The sequence below is a fragment of the Chiloscyllium punctatum genome, chromosome 34, assembly GCF_047496795.1.
Source record: "Chiloscyllium punctatum isolate Juve2018m chromosome 34, sChiPun1.3, whole genome shotgun sequence".
NCBI lineage: Eukaryota > Metazoa > Chordata > Chondrichthyes > Orectolobiformes > Hemiscylliidae > Chiloscyllium > Chiloscyllium punctatum.
Genome location: NC_092772.1, coordinates 7,062,305 through 7,081,056, shown reverse-complemented (window position 1 = coordinate 7,081,056; position 18,752 = coordinate 7,062,305). Strand labels below are relative to the sequence as shown.

Here is an 18,752-nt window from a genome sequence, read left to right as displayed (position 1 = left end):
TCGTCAGCAGATGGGATTCCTTACACTCGAAACAGGAATGATTGGGTTTCCTTCGGGAATTTCCCAATTGATTGATTTCCCAGGCGACATAAAGATGAGGATAAAAATATGAAAATCTTTATATTGAGTCTTAAATCCAGAGACAAGTGCTAAATAGATAATAATGTTCTGAAGGAATAATAGCTGAGAAATGGAAAGTGTGAATGATGACATTTGTGATTGGGAGGAATGAACTGGATCCTTGTAAATTGCAATGCCGGGTGAAATATGCTCAGGATGAAATGACACACTCATCAATCGTGAGCCAGGCCCAGCTACTTTAGTCGGTAGAGCATGAGATGCTTAATCTCAGGGCCGTAGGTTCCAGCCTCACGATGGGCCCTTTCCCTCCTTTAAAGAAATCCATCTCTCTGCTCCACTTGCAGTATTGTAACCCAGTGTAGGGGTTGGTTTGGACACGCCGATCCGACTGTGCTTGATCACACCTCTGTTCCTGAGTGAAAGCTGTCTCCACTTGCCCATCAGATGGAATCCCATCTGCTGACGAGACAGAGTCCTCACAGTCAACACTTTCTCTATTCTTCCTGCCAACAACTTTTCCCACTTCTTATTTGCGAGACAGGAGTTTTGTTTATGAAACGTTCCAAGAACAGGAACAATCCTCTGAAGCCGTGTCCAATTTAAAGTGGAATGGTTGTCCCTTTCACACGGGAAGAGCCGTTCCTGGGGAAGGATTTTCCAGGTGCTGTGTCCCAGGGCTGAGCAGGAAGCCGCTGATTGAAGCTGCAGTAGCCGCTTTCTGTTGGCAGCGGGGCCTTGGAGAGATTGGGGCCACATCCAGCTGCAGACTCGGGTGGGTTCTCGTGTCGGGACATGGTTGGTCTCAATGACTTGAACTGAAATACTCGATGATAAGGGCAGGCTCGAACCACCAAACTTCCAGCCAAATGCACTGACTATTTGAGACTCAGAAGCTGGCCACGCATATATCCGAAAGCAGAGGGGTTGAGGAGGCTTCGAATGCAAGGACTCACACTGTTTTCCTGAGTTGACCTGAGCAGCGGCAAACACAACAACGAAGACGCAGACGGCCTGCAGAGGTTCTGCTCTGCTCAACTGTTTGCAGCGGAGCAACCGCTGGTAGCGGTGGGATTCTAACCCACGACTCGATAGAGACTGGAGCTTAAATCCAGCGCCTTAGACCACTCGGCCACACTACCACAGAGGCCCAGTGCGCCAAAATCTCATTACTAGCGTTTCAGCATCGCTTCACTTCAGGCACTAACAGATCACGCATTCAGTAACGAACGTGGTGCAATTTCGAAAGTATTTGAAAGGGTTTCCAAGGTTTGCACTGTTTGGACAATAGCACGAAGCTGAATTGTCTTCGACAGTTTTCCCTGGAGCTTCAGGGCTGAGGAAAGGCCTGACAGAATTTTATAAAGACATGAGGCAGACGGACAGAGAAAAGAGTCAGGGAGTAATTTTTCACAAGGCACATGAGTTCAAAGCGAGATAACATTGGTTTAATGTGAGAACAGTAATATTTAAAGGGAATGTGAGGGACACTTGTTTTGAACACAGACATTTCCGTGTGTACAGAATGAATTGTCATATTTAGTGTCAGAGACTGGTGCGCTCACAACATTTCAAAGGCATCTGAAAGGGTTCGGAGAGATAAGGGACAAATTTTGGCAAATATGGTTAGATTAATTTCGGTTATCTGTTTAGCAGTGGCAGGTTAGATAGCAGGGTTTGTTTCCGTGTTTGGCAACTCTGAGACGCTCCATAAGCTGACACCAGCTTGAATAGACCATTTGCTAAACAAACCGTGCTGTTTGTTACTCAGCGCGTTTGGCTATTTTTCCTGGAGGGTGGATTTTGGCCAGAAGAAAAATACCACACAAATTGTGTTACCCCCTCAGCACTCGAGCGAATCCAAAAACTGACAGCTCTTAGCGTTGAACAGAAGCAAAACGGAAAAGGCGGACCCATTGCCAGACACACTGACATGCTGACTTTGAGGGAGTGCGATTCGTCTATGTCATGTACTGCTCACACAAATGGCAGCGAGACAATTCCAAACCGTGCTTCCAAACATACTGCAGCTTTAATGCATTGTCAAGTCCCAGAAAGTGCTCAAGTAAGATCCAACAAAACAGAACAACAATGAACCATGAGAAGTGAAGATAACCAATTCCATTCTTGATTAAATTGGGTCAACAATGCGCTGGTCCCTCCATCTGATGGAGAGGACCAATCCCCAGCCTCCCTGACCAGGACAGGAATGAAGGAAACCAGAGAGCTAGAACAACGTTTCACCACAGCAACAAAAACCGGCGAGCAGATTCAGTGTAGGATCTGGTTTCACATCAGCAATGAAATATCAATCTCCACTCACTTTCAGGGAAAACGGTGCCCACCGTAAATTGTCTGGAATATGAATCCCCAGCGCAGTCTGTTTGGTCCCCGGGTTATTCTGCTGTACAGACTTTCATATGGACAAAGTCCTTTTCAAAGGGAGTGTTTGTGGCTGTCCATACGACAATGGCAGCTGTTACCCTCACTCTCACTGCCGTTCCTGGCCGTGTACGGGTTGCCGTCCTCACCTTGTTCCCGGGGGTTCAGGGAACAATACTCTGCTGTAGAAAACCGGAGCGTTTAGGATCAGAAAGATGTGGAGGCCGTGTGCCTCCTGGAGTTGGTGTTGGTGGAATGTTTGGCGGAGCTGGGAAGATGGTTTGCAGCATTTGCCTCACATTTCTGGGTGCCATCCTCAGGGCTGCAGAGTCTGTTGTGATGCGCTGCTCTCCTGTGGCAGTTGGAATTGATTTGGTTTCATTCCTGCTGCTTCCGGTTTTTGGGGTTACAGACTGGGTCCAGATGAATCTGTTTATTGATGGAATCCGCGGATGAGTGCCCTGCTTCTAGAAATTCTCTGTCTGCCTTCTGTTTGCCCTGTCCTATTACTATTGTGCTGTTCTCACCAAACCTTGCCGTCTGGACGGATTGCTACTCGGGACAGCTGGTCCGTGACAATTCGGGACTGTCACACAATTTCTTTGCCAAGAATGGATATCCCCAGGATTTCATTCCCAGATGTCTGGCACACGAAATTCGCAACGAGGATATGTCACCAGGCAATTTGAAAAGGATACTCCCCTTTATTAAAATAAATTGCTGGGAACTGACAGTCAGACTCCTCTGAACACACTGGGTTACAACAGACACATAAATCGACAGCCTCACTCAGACAAAACTCCCCAGAACACAACACCCAATACCCATCATGTACAAACCTGGTTGTGTAGATTCCACGCAGCGACTGCATGAAACACTATATCGGAGAAACAGGCCGACAACTAGCGAGCTGCATTCATAAAGTTCAACTAACCCATAAACTCCACGGACGGCTGTTCCTTGGAGCTATCCACAGGGAACTGAGTGTCTCGGATTCCGGGGTTTGGAACTTGGATCACATGACCGTCTGTGACACTGGTTACTTCCGGGTGTGACGTCACTCCTGATGGAACACATGTCACTCCCGATTGCTCATTGAGAAATCCATCCACCATAGCAGCGCAGAGAAATATTTCTGTTGTGTTTCTGGTGCTGATCCTGACATGTCCTCTCGTGCTGAGCTTATTCTGTGTTACCTGATGGATCCGGGTGTGTTTCCGTGATCGGATTGTGGGCAGTCATCTGCGGTTTAGCTGCAATAATGTGCGTTGGACACCCAGGTCCACCAGTCTCTATTTTGTTTTTCTCATATAATTCACAATTGCAACACAGTAAAGTATCAATTAATATTGGGAGGTGACATACAGAGGCGTGTGAAATGTGGAGGTTTTAGTGACACTTATACGATGGTTACAGATAACCTTCATTCAGGAGATAAGGATGCAGAATGGGTTTGGATACAGATTAGGAACAGTGCGGAAAGAACTCTCCAGCAGATGCAGTTTACAAGCCCACTCGCAGTAACCACAATGTGAAATAAAACGTACAAGAAATAAATACTGTGTGAGTGATAAAAGATGGCAATAATCATGGGTGGGTTTAATTTCCCCTCTCCCACTCCCGGTTCCATTGTAAAGGAAGTTTGGAGAACAATAATCAATAAATCACATATGTCCCATAGAACAACGCGAGTCATATCTTGGTCATCGATTACTTTACAGGTGACTTAGTCTCTGTCTTTTCATGGAAACCATCTCTTTCATTGTTACCATCAGGAAAGGCCATATATTTTGCCAGAAAACAAAAGTCACTGACATTTTTTTTTTCATATCCAAGAACACTTAAATCACCAGCTCCCTTGGTCAACTCTACCGCCCACGTTAGCAAAGAAATCTGAGAAATTGACAGTTTGATTTTCCTTTCAATAAATAATTGTGACTCCGTGTGTCTGCAGTCATCTCATCCTAACTTTGTGCTTTCCTTCGTTTACAGTGGGATTTAGCATCTTCCAACTGACAGCAAAGATATTAGAGCAGTTGGAAGCATTTTCACCGATCAAGTCGGCGAGTTTTCAATGAGATCACGGGCTGATTTGTTTAATCCTCATCTCCCCTTCTCAGCCTTATCTCCCTGGCCCTTGATGGTGAATTGACTAAATGTCTGTCTATCTCAGCCTTGAAAATACCGAGCCCTGACGGCCCTCAGTTGGAAAGAATTCCACTGATTTGCTACCCTCTCATAGAGAGAATATCCTCCCCATCAGAGTCTTCAATGTTTGAACCCTTCCGCTGTGATGAGGCCCTCTCGTCCCACATTATCCTGGGTGTGAATCAGAGCAGAATGAACCCCTGAAGGTAGATCTACACTCTCTACTGCCAGTTGCGAGTATTTGAAAACATTTCATATTTTCACATCTAATTAACCAATTCGAGCTGATTTTACACATTAGATTTGCCAATGGAGAGTCTTCTTCAAGAGCACTTCAATGGCTGTAATTCAGCTGGCGGTGTAAGTGCTAGTCAAACACAAGGACACTCGGTGCACTGCTGTGTTTATGAATCTCTCTGCACATGAAAATGGACCCTTCCCATCCACTTTACCTCTCATCAATGTGGGTGTCATTCAACTTGATCTCCCAGCATCCTCCTCCGTTCTGAACCAAGAGAGAGTGACAGTGAATACTGGGGTCATGCTGCAGAGAGGACAAGCCAAATACTGGTGTTTCAGGTTACAACTCTCCATTCTAGAAGAGATATTAAGCCATTTGTACACAAGGGTATTCGGGGCAGAGTGATTAAGGCGATGGGTTATTAATCCATTAATGTTTCTACATGCAGGGTCAAATCCTGCCGACTGCATCTTGAACATCTTCCTGTACGGTGCATTCTCGATCAAACGTCAGAAATCCCCTGTCAGCAAGGCCAGGCCAGTTATTTGATTAGACACAGGCTGCTCGAGTTCTTAATCAGAAATATCCCACACTCCAACCGTTATTTCTGTTTCTCTTGTCACAGATACTTCTCGACCCATCGAGCTCCTGCAGTATTCTGTGAATGTACTGCACAGAAGTGCTGCTTTTTATTAGAATCCTTTAATCCCAGTCCCTCTGTTCACTGCCTCTGGTCAGGGGTAACACTTGGTCCTGCCCGTCAAAGTGCCCAGGGCCACGGTTCCCACTCCCATCATTATAAACAGCCGCAGGAAATTGCTGGTTAACCATCTTTACTCCAAAGAGAAACTCACCAGCCTTGGGAATCTCTCCACAAAACGGGACTTCTCATCCCAGGACACGGTATAAGACAGAGGATTGTGAAGAGATTTTGGGAAAATATTGTCAGTTGGCAGGTGCACAAATGTTAAAGGCGCATCCCGTATAACACAGTTTCCAGCTTTGTGAATCTTCGGGAACTCTTTGGGAAATGGAATCAGAGGAGGATGAAGAAGGGCGAACTCTTGGGCTGAGCAGAAATAGTCAAGACACCTTCCTCTTCTTTAAGAGGACGCCACATAAACTGATCGGAGACATTGAACGAATTCTCGTTCCTGTACATGAGGAATACAAATCTCATCTGGACTCTAGATCAATGAAATAACTCGGGACCACACAAGACACTGGGAGGGTCGAAGGGAGATGGTCCCGGTTGGAGGAGAGCTGGTTCCCAGTGACATGGGTGTGTCTGTAGTGGGTGGGATCAGACTGTTCCCATGTCGCCATAATGAATGTCTCAGTCTATATTCTGGCAAAGTAAAACTGATAGAGGACAGTTGGCGTTCAGGGAAGGGCAGACTGAAGTGGGAAGTCAGTCACAGCCTGCTTTAGAGGATCGTGCAAGGTGTTAGGTTAGACGTTTCAGCGCATTCGACTGTTAAATGGAAGGTTCCTGGTTCAAGAGCCCCCAGGGCGACAGCGATGGTTGTTCTTGCTGCATCTGTTTTGGATGCTGCACAGTTTCGTGTGTCGAGTGGGGTCAGGAAAATGTTCTCCAAGCGGAACCCTTTCGTGTGAGGATCCACAAAGAAGTTTCTGCATTGCTTAATGGTTCATGTAAAGAACTGTGGATTCTTGGAATCTGAAACAAAAACAGAAGCTGCTGTCGAATCTAACGGGTTTGGCAGGACCTGTGGGAGATTACCGAGTTCTGATGAAGTTTGAAATGTTGTCTCTGATTTTCTCTGAATAGATGCTGTAAGATCTGCTGAGTTTCTCTTGCAATTCCTGTTCTTGGTTATAAATGAATGTCCGTTCCATCTATCAGGATGATACAACCAGTCCCACCATGCACCAAAATGTAACGCTTTTCAAAACTGTGAAGTGATTGGATTCGAACAAACCCGATAATGATTCACTCTTCCTCAGCTCCACAATGAGAGACACCTGGAAAATGAAGAGGACAGTGTGGTTCTGTAATCGTCGATGCGTGTTTTAGGCAATGGACTTGAAATTCATTGGGCTTTACCCCCACAGCCTGGAATCCTACCGGTTACGATTCAGTAATGTCAACAAATTAAAAGGGAGATTACACCCTGTCTTCATCTTTCACATACAAAACACAGGAGAAGGGGAAAAAAAGACATTTCAGACAGGTTGGGAATGGTGGCAATCCACAACCTTCTGTCTATCAGGGTACAACACACAGAAATCCCCAGTGAAAGTTGAGACACTATGAATTGAACAATTCCATCCCAACTTTGTTGGAGCTACGAGCCATCCGTTGGAAAAGGAGATGAAAACAGTCAGGGGCCAGTCTTCGACTGGTGCAGACTTGATGGGCCGAAGGGCATTTTCTGTGCTGCAGACCTCTTTGACCAGCTGCGGTGAGCTGGTCGGAGAAACTGGCGGATGGGAAGCATATGGAACGGCACTAATCCTGAGACCTCTGTTTGTCTCCATCTGTGGGTAAATATGAGGTTGAGTTCCTCGGCGGTGTTACAACATCATGTGACCATGTCCCCAACTTCAGTCCCATTGTTGGGTCATTTAAGATCACAGGGAGAATCCCATTTAGATTCGCCCTGGTAACATCAGAAACGCAGGTTTATGGGAACTGGGACTAGAATAGATGGAAGTCCAATGACCCGCCCTGCAGATGGGCCGAAAGGTCTTTCTCACGCTGTAAAAATCGGAAGAAAGGGAGAAAGTAATCTGCAGCTAAAATGATCACAGACGAAAAGACAAAAGCGGTTTCATGATGAAAACACACAGTGCCTTTTCTTTTTGCTTTCCCTGTTCGCCTCCTGGTGAGGATTCAGTTTTCTCACTGTTGCAGCAAGTGGAGTTTTCCTCGTCCCATTAATCGTGGGGTCAGCCTTCCCGAAGCAGGGAATGAAGTATGGAGCTGACAATTGATCAAGTGTTGTCCCATACTTAATACACAGTAACTTTAAACAAAGCACTGCGAATGCTGGAATTCGGAATCAGAAACGGAAATTGACAGAAAAACTCGGCAGACTCTGTGGAGAGAAACAGGTTTAATGTTTCAGATCGACAGAACCAGGATAGTTATGCATTTTAATGTTTAAATGCTAGAGTAATTGTCAGTTTTACTGAGCAAATCAACATATTTATCAGAATATTATAGTCGCCGAGAAATGTCAACTTTCTGAATGTCAACCGACCTTTCTGTGTGTAATGCTGATTCCGTTGCCTTGAGCTGGTGAAACACTGTCCTTCAATTGTTCTTTTTTATTCCCCTTTCTGTCAGTGAGCACCCATTTTAAATGGAGAGTTTCTATTTTCAGGCTCTCCCTCATTATGCGTCTCTACTCGTCTATCATTTCCTCTGTGTACCCACCTCACTCTCTTCCACATGCTCCCACTCTCTGTCTATCAATATCCCTTATTTTCCATTCCTGCTCTTTGAAAAGTCTGACATTCGGAGATAGTTTGAGAGTAGACCTACGAACGGGCTTTCCCCGCCCCTGACTAGAGTGTGTAGAACTGTACTCACATTCTCCGGGCAGAGTCTATGTCACTGAGGCCTGTGGTAAGGTGACATTTCTTCACTCAAAATATGATGAGCTTTTACAATTCTTCAAAGAATTCATAATCCACCAAATAAAAACAATTTCACCCCAATTATCCGATTTAAGTGAAGCCTTTGCTTCAATTGAACGAATGAATGGTGACAGCAGAAAAGGAGGGGTATCATCTTGCAGTGTGTGTGCCATTCCCACAACATTGCTGGGATATCTGCAGTGTCTCCTGCCTCACCTCGTTATTCCCAACAAAGTGGGAATGAAGGAGGGAGAATAAAAGTGGAATTAGAAAGATAGAGCGTTGACTGGTCGGGCCACAGGAGGCGGTAGGACGTGGGAACATGAAATCCCAATGGGCTGAGCGCAAACACCAGAAGGATTCTGAGCCGTCTCTGTCGGTATGGTGGGTCAACACAATGGCATTTACGGGATGGTTAAGTAACGAACCTTCAATATACAGGCCATGCAAGGCCAGGATTTGACACCGTCCTGGTCTGGTTATGACCAGGCGCTTTAACTCATTAATCCACGGAGACAGCGCAGACACTGCTCTCCAAATCCAGATCTGCAGTTCATTAACTATTCAATCAGAGGAACTCGGACATTTGTTTCGGGTTGAAAGTTACTCAGTGAGAATTTAAATCAGCTTCCTCTTATACAGAAAAGAATAGTTCACAGCTGGACATTCCCCAGTGAAAATGCACAGAAAGAGGCAATCTCTTCTTGCGTTGGGTTCAAACTGATCCCTCCATCTTCATTAAACTGACAGGATAAAGAGGATGTGTTCATCCTCCTGGAGCCCATGAACTGCGTTAATATGTACCGAGGGAATATCACCCAAAGAGAACAGGGTCATTGTGGTTAATGGATCAGGAGTGTTGTGTGAGTCAGTATAAACAGTGGGCAGGATAGGCTGATCTTTTAGGTCTAACATTGAGCCTGGCTCCACCAGCTCCTCTCTCACTTACTGATTCAATCCTTCCAGTCGGCTTTACCTTTCATTTTATTTCAATCACCCCGCTCCACGGAATCACTTCTCTCGATAACTTGTAGGTGTCCACCTTGAAACTGGAGGAGTCGCATGGTGGCTCAGTGTTAAATACTGCTGCCTCACAGCACTAGGGTCTCAAGTTCAATTCCAGCCTCCAACAACTGTCTGTATGGTGTTTGCACATTCTGCTGTGTCTGCGTGGGCTTCCTTCCGCAGTCCAAAGATGTGCAGGTTAGGATGAATTGGTCATTCTGAATTGCCAAAAATGTTAGGTGCATTCGCCAGAAAGGAGATGGGTCTAGTTGGTTGGTTACTTTCTGGAGGGACAGCGTTGGGCCGCAGGGCCTGTTTCCAAGCGATAGGGAATCTAATCACCCTGTTCGAAACTCATTCGTGGCGTCGGACGCCACTCAATGGGATAGGAATCACTGTCCATCCCTATTTATTCCAGAGATTGAGATGTTGAGTTACTTTACAGAACCATGGAAGAACTCAAGTTGCAGCCATGATACTGTTCGGGAGGGAGTTCCAGGATCTAGACCCAAAAGCACTGTCGGAGCACCGATATATTTCCAACTCAGAAAGGCGAGGTCCCAGATGGGTGATTTCTGGTTACAGTTCTCTCGTTTGTCTGTTGCTATTGTCCTTCCAGATAGAAGCAAACAATCACTGGGTTGGACTGGGTCTGTGTTCTGTGAGGAAGAAGGAGTTAGCTTTCAAAAAGATAACTCACAAGAAGAGAAATAAATCTTCATTTCCTGACTGGGAATTGTATCCCGGTCTGGGCATTACAAACTCAGACTCCGAACCAGTGACCCTACTGAAGCTGACAGTAACACTTGTGACCTGATCTGTCCAGACTCTGTGTATGATCTTCACGTCATCATCTTCTTCAGCAGCAATGTTTCTCTCTCTAAGTTTCCAAACAATTCATATTGCTGCCCTGGTTTCAATGTGAAGAAAGCAGAGCTGTGATAACCTGATTTACTGCAGAAAGGTACAGAACAGTTTGATACTAACAGCGGCTCGTTTTGAGACGTTGATCTGCGGTGATGGGGGGGGGGGGGGCGGCCCCAATAAATCCTTCGTTCAAATCGTCTGATTCCAAATTCCATGTTGGAAATGACCAGAGGTTTCTCGCTGAATTTGTTCAGGATCTTGACTGGAAGTGACACTAAATCCAAGTATGAAAGTACATTTCAGTGGAGTACATCATAAGACAGCGCAGTGACTGTGAATAAAATGCTGGAGACGTCCAGCAGAAGAACAGGCGACACAGAAGCAGGTACCTGAGGACAAGTGTATTTGCTTTGCCATTGAAAGGCCCTGTTACACAAAGTGGATTTTCTTTGCTGGTTGATCACCTTATGAATGTTGTTTCCCAGATGTCCATGTTTCCATCACATATGGAAAGGTGTCCAGCGTGTGTGTGTGCATCCTGCTAGTGAAGCAATAGATAAAACATCTGACTTTCAATCAGACGATTGTAGGTGTACATCCTACATGTCTCGAGTTTAACGTGTTAGTTCAGCCAATTGCATGTTGTCAGTTGCTATTTCCTTCGGTTCTTTCGAGCTGCAGGGATAGGATCAGTCTGTATTCAAATGGAATGTTGCTTTTGGGTCCATTACAGCTCAATGTCAGACAGGTGTATGGCTGGTCCTGTTTTGTCAGGTTCTGAGGATCTGAATGGTTTGGATCAGTGTGTTGTCGAATTTAAAACTTGCATTTAGGTCTATTGTCCATTTTAAATTCCAGTTCAGCTCCACATCTCTCATTGCCTGTCAAACTGGCGAGTGGTCCACCTAAAGCTGCCTTTGTCAGAGAAGCTGTTGTGTGGAGCAGAGAGCGGAAGTGAAGCACAAGGAGCTGGTATGATCCTGAGACATCTGTTCCTCCCGGGATATGTTTCTGTGTGTCTCCCTCTGTGGGTGAAAATGAGGTTCAGTTCCTCAAGGTGGTTCCAACACAGTGTGACCATGTCAAACCTCAGTCCCATTGTCGTGTCGTTTAAATTCACAGTGAGAATCGCATTGATATTTGCTCTGGAAACATCAGGACACATAATATTTTGAGCCCAAACTAGAAACTGGGACTGGAATACATGGATGTCCGATGAGCTGCAATGTACGATGGGCCGAGCGGACTCTTTCCACTCTGTGAAAGCTCGAAGGCAAGGAGGACCTAATCTGCAGCAAGACTGATCAGAAATGAAAAGGCAAAAGTGTTTTCATTCTGAATAAATGCAAGGCCGCCTTCTGCCTTCCCTTGTAGTCTAGTCGCCAGCATTTGGCGATCTCACCGCCGTGACACGGGTTCTATTCCCGGTCAAGGAATGCGTGTTTTGTTCCGCACACACATCGTGGTAAGAATATTTCTGACAACTTTTCCAAAGCTGGCAGAACATCGGTTTTGTGCCAACCGTTTTAAAGTTGAACAGAAAACCAAGAGATGCAGATGTTGGAAATCTGAACCAAAAACAAGAATTGACGTGCAAACTGAATAGTCCTGACAACATCTGTGGGGAGAAACAGAGACAATGATTCACAACGACAGAACCAGATTAGTTCTTCATTTCTAGACCACAATGTCGGGATAATGGTCAGTTTTATCGCTCGAATGAGGATAGTTATCAAAATACTTTTTTTTGCCAGTTAACAGCCATATCGACCCGAGATCTGATTCTTTCAGGGTCTCCCTCAAGATGAGTCTCTAATTTTCTGTCTTTATCTCTGTGTATCTACCTCACCCTTTATCAAATTCTTTGACCCTTTATTTGCCAATATCCCTCATTTCCCATTCCTACTCTATGAAAAGCCTGACGTTCAGGGATAGTTTGAGAATGGAGCTGCTGAGAGGTTTTCTGGAACCTGGCAGGAGACTGTAAAACTTGGCTCACATTCTACGGATAATATCTCTGCCACTTGGATGTGATACAAGTGGCATTTCTTCCTCAAAATATTGTAACCCTTTCGAAATTAAAGTTGCATTCCTTATCCAGTTGAAAAAAACAACTACAACATGGAAACATTACTGATGCTGTAAAATGAATGAATGACGACAGCAGAGAATGAGGGTGATCCACTCGTGGTTTCTGTGCCATGACCACAACATCCCACGGCCTTTCTGCAGTGTCTCCTGCCTCACCTCGTTATTCCCACCAAACGTGGAATGAAGGAGGGTGAATAAAAGTGGAGGAGAGGAAGGAGTGCTTTTGGAACAGCGACAAGAAACTCCAGGTTGGTGTATTGGTTAGGAAGAACAACATGCACTGCTGGAACTAAACCAGGAAAAAGGAGTGGGTTTGCCAAACCATAACAGGCTCGAACTCAAACAGGATGCTGAGTCCCTTCATCAGTAACACGACACTTAATAAAAGGTGAACCTACGGGCCTTCAATACAACAAGCGGGCGCAGCTGCGATTGGACCCTATGGTCAGCTGCTTACCAAGGACGGGTTTGAAATAACTAAGCGACGGCCATATGTGCAGTTCCTTAACCACATGACCACAGTAACTCGCATTGGTTTCAAACAGATATTTGTACCTGATTAAACTGACAGGACAAAGGGGATATTTTTCATCCTCTTGGGACGTATTGACGGCTTTAATACACACAGTGGTAATCTCACATGAAGAGGAACAGTGTCATTGCCATGAATTGACCAGGAATGGTATGTGAGCCAATGTAAACAGTTTGCAGTAAAGGCTGACCCATTAGCAGCGACACTGAGCCTTGCACCACCAGATCCAGACTCACTTCCTGCCTCATGCCTCCCAGTCCTCATTGTCATTCACGTCAATTTCACTTCCCTGCTCCACTTCCCAACTTACTACCGATCTCCTGCAGGTGTCCGATTGGAACCTACCACTGTTAGAAACGTATTCCTGTGATAATGATATCACTCAATGGAATAGGACTCGCTGTCCATCCCTAAATCCCCCAGAGATGGAGGAGATGAGTTGCTTTTGTGAACCATTGAACTCCTTCACACGGTGGTACAGCCATTATGGTGCAAGCGCGGGATTTCCTGGATTTACACCCAGAGACACTGAAGGAACACCAACATATTTCCAACTCAGGAAGGTGAGATGATTGGAGGGAGATTTGAAGGGGTCACTATCGTATCTGTCCGCTGTCATTGTCCTTCTACATGGTTCAAGTAATCACTGGGCTGATTCTGGAGGGATCCCGGTCTGTCTTCTGTGTGGGACGGGGAATGTGTTTTCATTCAGACAATTCACATGAAGAGAATTAAACCTTCATTCCCTGACTGGGAACTGTATCCATGTCTGGACGATACAAACTTTGACTCCTCAGCACGGGCCCCCGGTAATGCTGACAGTATCCAAAGCGACCTGAATTGTACACACCCTTGTGCCTGTCCCTCCCTTCATAACCACCTTCGGCAACAAAGTTTCTCTCTTCAATTTTACAAACGCTTCATATTATCGCCTTCTGTTTCAAAGTAAAGAAAGCGGAGCTGTGGTAATCTGATGTTGGTCAGTAGGTGTAATGCAGGAATGTACAGAACAGGTTGACGCGGGCAGAGACCCGTTTTGAGGCGTGAGGTTGCAGTGAAGGTGTTCCACCAATAAAAGGCGCTGTTCATCTCGTCTGATTCTCCATCCCGGGATTCAAACCAACAGAGGTTTCTCACTGGACTGGTTCAGGACCTTGACTGGAAGAGGCCGTGACGCAAGGTATGAAAAGATATTTCACTGGAGTGAATCAAAAAATCGCGGAGTGACTGTGAATAAAATGTTGGCAACTTCCAGCAGAGGCGCAGGCGACCCTGAAGCAGGGACCTGAGGGTAAATATGTTTCCTTGGGCATTGAAAGACATTGCTTCACGGAGTGGGACATCCGATGGGAAACAGTGACAATAATTATTTTTACTGATTTTTCACCTTGTGAATACTGTTTCCCCCGATGTCCATGTTTCCATTTCATATCGACTCCCTGTCGGACCTCCGGCTGACATTGGGCCACTGACATCATGGATAATGGCTCTGACTTTTGGTGGTTCGGATCCTTCCTGATTTGTGTGCAATGTACTGCAGGGATTGGATCAGTGGGTCCCGAATTTGGGAGTATTGCACCTCAATGTGCGACGGATTTTGAGGAGCTGCAGACTTTGGATCAGTGTTTTTTCAAATTTGAAAGTTGCATGTGAGGCAATTGTCCATTTTAAATTCCAGCTCATCGCAATGTCTCTCATTGTCTGTAAAACTGGCTTTAGTTACACCTAAAGCTGCCTTTTTCAGAGAAACCTGTGTGTGGGAGGGGTGGGGTTGTGTGGGTGGAGTCTGAATAGGTGGAGGGCTGTAGTGAAGGACAAGGAGCTGGTATAATCCCGAAACCTCTGCCCTCCTCCCACCCCACCCACCCACCTCCAGGCATGTGTGTGTGTCTGTGACTCACTCTATGGGTGAAAATGTGAATGGGTTGCTCGAAGGGATTTCACTTCAGTATGACGGTGTATAACTCACTCCCCATTGTTGTGTCGTTTAAGATCACAGGGATAATCTTTTCTGAATTTTGCGTTGAAAACATCAGAACACACAAGGTATCGTGCCAAAGCTAGACACTGGATCGAGAACAGATGGCTATCTGATGATCCATACTGCACGATGGGCCGAATGGCTTTTTCCGACTGTGTTAAAAAAACCTCAAAGACACCGAGAAACTAATGTGCAGCGAAAATGATCCAAAATGAAATGCATAAGTGGTTTCATTGAGAATAAATGTGAGAGTTTCTGTCACCTTCCCTTTTAATCTCACTGTTAGGAGTTGGTGCACTCTCTGAGGGGGAAAGGGTGATTCCTGGTCAGGGAATGGGCGATGTGTTCTGCAAAGATATCTTGCTAACAGTATTTCTGACCGATTTTCTGTGGCCGTCAGGTCATTGGTTTTGTCTCAAACGTTGTTAAGAATAACATGAAACAAAGAACTGCAGATGTTTGAAATCTGAACCAAAACCAAGATTTGATAGAAAAACTCAGTAGGACAGTGGAGAGAAACAGAGTTAATGCTTCATATCGGCAGAGCGAGGTTACTTCGACATTTCTGTATGATATTTTTGGTAAAATGATCAGTTATCCCAGTCAGGATATTTACCAAAATCTTTCATTAACTTACAACCGTCAATGTTGAAAATTCAAAATGACTTTGTTGGCTGTAAGAATCCTTCCGTTACCCGGAGCTGGTGAAAGGCTGTGCTTAATAGTTCCCTTTTTATTCCGATTTGTTTCTGTCAGTCAGCAGCCATGTCGATTGGAGAATTGGTCCTTTCAGTATCTCCCTCAATATGCGTCTCCATCTTTCTTTCTTTCTCTGTGAATGTACCTGACCCTCTTTCACATTCTCGGACTCTCGGTTTGCCCATATTCCTCATTTCCCATTCCTGCTCTTTGAAAAGTCTGACATTCGGAGACAAATTGAGAGTGGACCAGCTAACAGGCTTTCTGCCTCCTCGGTAGGATGTGTGGGATTGGGCTCACATTCTCCGAATAATGTGTCTGGCTCTTATGCCTGAGGTGAGGAGTCATTCCTTCCTCCAAATATTATGATCCTTTCGAGTTCTAAATAGACTCCATAATCCACAAGAAAAGAAACCGCAATCACAGTGTGAACCACAACGACAGGAGTGCAATGAAGTATTTCCTGTTGGTGTGGAATGAATGAATGTTGACAGCAGAGAATTAGGGTGAACAGCTCTTGGTGTCTGCGCCATTACTGCAACATTCACCGGCGAGTCTGCCATGTCTCCTGGCTCACCTCGTTATTCCCAACAAACTGGAAATGAACGAGGTGTAATAAAGGAGGAGTAGGAGCAGAGGTTCTTGTCAAACTCAGGAAGGAAACTCCAGATGGACTTAAAAGTTAGGAAGAAACAATATCCCCTGGAGGAACTAAACCAGGGAGCAGACCAGGATCACCATAACTGGCTGAGACTCAAAGAGGACGCATGGTTGACTGATGAGCAACACTGACTTGGGAGATTTTGAAACAACCATGTATTTGGTAAAATACACAAGCACCACTACGATGGAAAATAAAGGGGCTGGAGCAGCGTCTCTGCTTCCTCCTGTATTAGAGAAAATAAAGGAACTGAATCAGTGTCTCTGCTTCCTCCTGCATAATTGAAAATAAAGGAGCGAGAGCAGCGTCTCTGCTTCCTCTTTTATTATAGAAAATAAAGGAGCTGGAGCAGCGTCACTCCTTCCTCCTGTATTATAGAAAATTGAGGATCTGGAGCAACGTCTCTGCTTCCTCCTTTATTATAGAAAATACAGGAGCTGGAGCAGCGTCACTGCTTCCTCCTGCATAATTGAAAATAAAGGAGCTAGAGCAGCGTCTCTGCTTCCTCCTTTATTATAGGAAACAAAGGAGCTGGAGCAGCGTCACTCCTTCCTCCTGTATTATAGAAAATAAAGGAGCTGGAGCAGCGTCTCTGCTTTCTCCTTTATTATACAAAATACAGGAGCTGGAGCAACGTCACTGCTTCCTCCTATATTACAGAAAATAAAGGAGCTGGAGCAGTATCTCTGCTTCCTCCTGTATTATAGAAAATAAAGGAGCTGGAGCAGCGTCACTGCTTCCTCCTGTATTATAGAAAATAAAGGAGCTGGAGCAGCGTCACTGCTTCCTCCTGTATTATAGAAAATAAAGGAGCTGGAGCAGCGTCACTGCTTCCTCCTGTATTATAGAAAATAAAGGAGCTGGAGCAGCGTCTCTGCTTCCTCCTGTATTATAGAAAATAAAGGAGCTGGAGCAGCGTCTCTGCTTCCTCCTGTTAGGTAGAAAATAAAGGAGCTGGAGCAGCGTCTCTGCTTCCTCCTGTATTATAGAAAATAAAGGAGCCGGAGCAGTCACTGCTTCCTCCTGTATTATAGAAAATAAAGGAGCTGGAGCATCGTCTCTGCTTCCTCCTGTATGATAGAACATAAAGGTGCTGGAGCAGTGTCTCTGCTTCCTCCTGTATTATAGAAAATAAAGGAGCTGGAACAGCGTCACTGCATCCTTCTGTATTATAGAAAATAAAGGAGCTGGAACAGCGTCACTGCTTCCTCCGGTATTATAGAAAATAGAGGAGCTAGAGCAGCGTCTCTGCTTCCTCCTGTATTATAGAAAATAAAGGAGCTGGAGCAGCGTCTCTGCTTCCTCCTGTATGAGAGAAAATAAAGGAGCTGGAGCAGCGTCACTGCTTCCTCCTGTATTACAGAAAATAAAGGAGCTGGAGCAGTGTCTCTGCTTCCTCCTGTATTAAAGAAAATAAAGGAGCTGGAGCAGCGTCACTGCTTCCTCCTGTATTATAGAAAATAAAGGAGCTGGAGCATCGTCACTGCTTCCTCCTGTAGTATATAAAATTAAGGAGCTGGAGCATCGTCACTGCTTTCTCCTGTATTATAGAAAATTAAGGAGCTGGAGCAGCGTCACTGCTTCCTTCTGTATTATAGAAAATAAAGGAGCTGGAACAGCGTCACTGCTTCCTCCTGTATTATAGAAAATAAAGGCGCTGGAGCAGCGTTACTGCTTCCTCTTGTATTATTGAAAAAAAAGGAGCTGGAACAGCGTCACTGCTGCCTCCTGTATTATAGAAAATAAAGGAGCTGGAACAGCGTCTCTGCTTCCTACAGTATTCTAGAAAATAAAGGAGCTGGAGCAGCGTCACTGCTTCCTTCTGTATTATCGAAAATAAAGGAGCTGGAGCAGCGTCACTGCTTCCTCCTGTATTATAGAAAATAAAGGAGCTGGAGCATTGTCACTGCTTCCTCCTGTATCACAGAAAATAAACGAGCTGGAGCAGCTTCTCTGCTTCCGCCTGTATAATAGAAAATAAAGGAGCTGGAGCAGCGTCACTGCTTCCTCCTGTATTATAGAAAATAAAGGAGCTGGAGCAGCGTTACTGCTTCCTCATGTATTATAAAAAATAAAGGAGCTAGCGCAGCGTCATTTTCTATAATTCAGGAGGAAGCAGAGTCGCTGCTCCGGCTCCTTTATTTTCTATAACACAGGAGGAAGCGGTGACGCTGCTCCAGCTCCTTTATTTTCTATATTACAGGAGGAAGCAGTGACGCTGCTCCAGCTTCTTAATTTTCTATAATACAGGAGGAAGCAGTGACGCTGCTCCAGCTCCTTTATTTTCTATAAAATAGGAGGAAGCAGTGACACTGCTCCAGCTCCTTTATTTTCCATAATACAGGAGGAAGCAGTGACGATGCTCCAGCTCCTTTATTTTCTAAAATACAGGAGGAAGCGGTGACGCTGCTCCAGCTCCTTTATTTTCTATAATACAGGAGGAAGCAGTGACGCTGCTCCA

General features: G+C 45.2%; 1 non-coding gene across 1 annotated transcript; it reads right to left on the bottom strand.

The window, feature by feature from the left end:
• Window positions 1–1,138: 1,138 nt before the first annotated feature.
• trnal-uaa (transfer RNA leucine (anticodon UAA)) lies at window positions 1,139–1,220 on the bottom strand. The gene has a single exon. It is a non-coding gene; the product is annotated as a tRNA-Leu (tRNA).
• Between the last annotated feature and the right edge of the window lie 17,532 nt (window positions 1,221–18,752).